Source organism: Nothobranchius furzeri, chromosome 2 (assembly GCF_043380555.1).
Source record: "Nothobranchius furzeri strain GRZ-AD chromosome 2, NfurGRZ-RIMD1, whole genome shotgun sequence".
In the NCBI taxonomy this organism is placed as follows: domain Eukaryota; kingdom Metazoa; phylum Chordata; class Actinopteri; order Cyprinodontiformes; family Nothobranchiidae; genus Nothobranchius; species Nothobranchius furzeri.
The window spans coordinates 46,559,761-46,561,455 of record NC_091742.1 but is presented as its reverse complement, the minus strand read 5'-3'; the positions used below and the strand labels follow the sequence as shown (position 1 = coordinate 46,561,455).

The 1,695-nt window shown below is 46.1% G+C and overlaps 1 long non-coding RNA gene across 1 annotated transcript; it reads right to left on the bottom strand.

Moving 5' to 3' along the window:
* Positions 1 to 815: 815 nt before the first annotated feature.
* On the bottom strand, positions 816 to 1,361 carry LOC139066293 (uncharacterized). Its single transcript, XR_011519224.1, has 3 exons — positions 1,282 to 1,361; positions 989 to 1,206; positions 816 to 903 (listed from the first exon to the last, which is right to left on the bottom strand). It is a non-coding gene; the product is annotated as an uncharacterized lncRNA (long non-coding RNA).
* Positions 1,362 to 1,695: the final 334 nt, after the last annotated feature.

Below are 1,695 nucleotides of genomic sequence, written 5' to 3'. Positions count from 1 at the left end.
TTTGGATGTAATTTCCAGTCAGAGGGCAACAAGTGGAGTGATGTGAGTTCACACAGCTTTCCCACTGGCAAGAGGAGAAAGCAGTGGGAAGATGCCTGTGGACGGACACAACTTCCCAAAGATCCGCGGCTGTGTTCCCAACATTTTTCTCCAGATGCGTTTGAGGTTTAGTCGACCACAACTACTTAAACTTCTGCTGACACAAATGTGAGCTCTTAACAAACTCTCTCTCGGTTAGCATGGAGACGCATTTGCTGCACACACCACCGGTTCTGTCCTGCTCTCGCTTCATCCCGCCCTTCATGTTGACGCTGGTTTTGTGAAACATGGTCAGTGATGTCATCATTAATGTTTCGCTCTGGTTCAAAGTGAAAAGGCTGAACAGATGACACGTTGGTGTCGCTGAACAGCCCCTACAGGGTCCCAAAGCCGCCGGTGCATCCGAAGTACAACCATGTGATGTCACTACCCAGAGTGCATTGCAGCGCTAACAATGGCGGCCTACGAGTTAAACTATTTTTAACAAACTTTATAAAGACATCAAGAAGGTTTTTACACCATTTTAATATAACTGATACTAACATTTATCTTTTAAGAACCACAAGGTTTGTAACCTGGGTGCCACATGGCAGCACACAAAGATGCCAAAGATGAGTTTCACATGTGTCCCCTTTCAATGTTTTCCAGGGATTTGTGAATTTCAGCTCATCATTCGTGTTAGTATTGATCAAACTAATTTTATTTAAAGGTGTGGTTCACTGACTGTCATGGTGTGGGCAAGCTGTTTAACCCAGGACATGAAGAACCACGCAAAATCAGGTAAGTAAAGATAAATTTATTAAATGAGGATAAGGGGAACTAAAGACGCTGCTCCAAGAAACTGGAACAGGAAGGAACCGGAATCTAAAACGAGAGAATAAACAATCGTGAATACGTGCCAGAACCAGAGAACCAAGAGAATTTGTCTTTTGGGGAAAATAGTTCTTACGGTCATAGACCAGGTCTTAGTGGTGGTGAACTGGACGAAGTCCAGTAGAGGAGAGGCGACAGGAACGATGGTGAGGCGGAGTGAGCTAGGAGATGGTTGTAAGAGTCCAGGGAGTCGTTTGGCAGGCAGGCGGGTGATGGAGCATGGAGGCCAGAGGATCCTGAACGGCGGACGTTGAATACAACTCCAGACGTGGTTAAAGACGCAAGGTGAGATAACTAGAGACAAAATCACACAGGATTACACAGGACAAGTTCACAGGAATTCAGGAGATGTAGTGGGCTAGAAGCTACCCTTGGTGAGAGTATCGACCGGCGCTGGAGTGGTGTCACACCGCTCCTTAAATCCCCTGGCTCCTGATTAGTGAGATCAGGATCAGCTGGAGCTTGTTGCCACGCCCACCTGAAAACAGAAACCTGGAAGCTGCCTGGTGTCCTTGCAATGTTTCAGGCAGACCGTGACACTGACTAAACATTTTTAGTCCTTTTTTTATTATAATCAATCACTCTGAGTTTTTCATGCAGGCTGAACATGAAAATAGTCTCCTACACCTGCCTCCTGCATTAGCTTCTGATAGAAAACAGACGCTGAAACTCTAGGATTTGAAAATCCTGACAGATCTACGTCACACTGTCACTAACATTCATGGACTCCCGACGGGGAAGGCTGGTGTTGGTTAAGCATCCAGGAAACGGCAGACAGCGTCT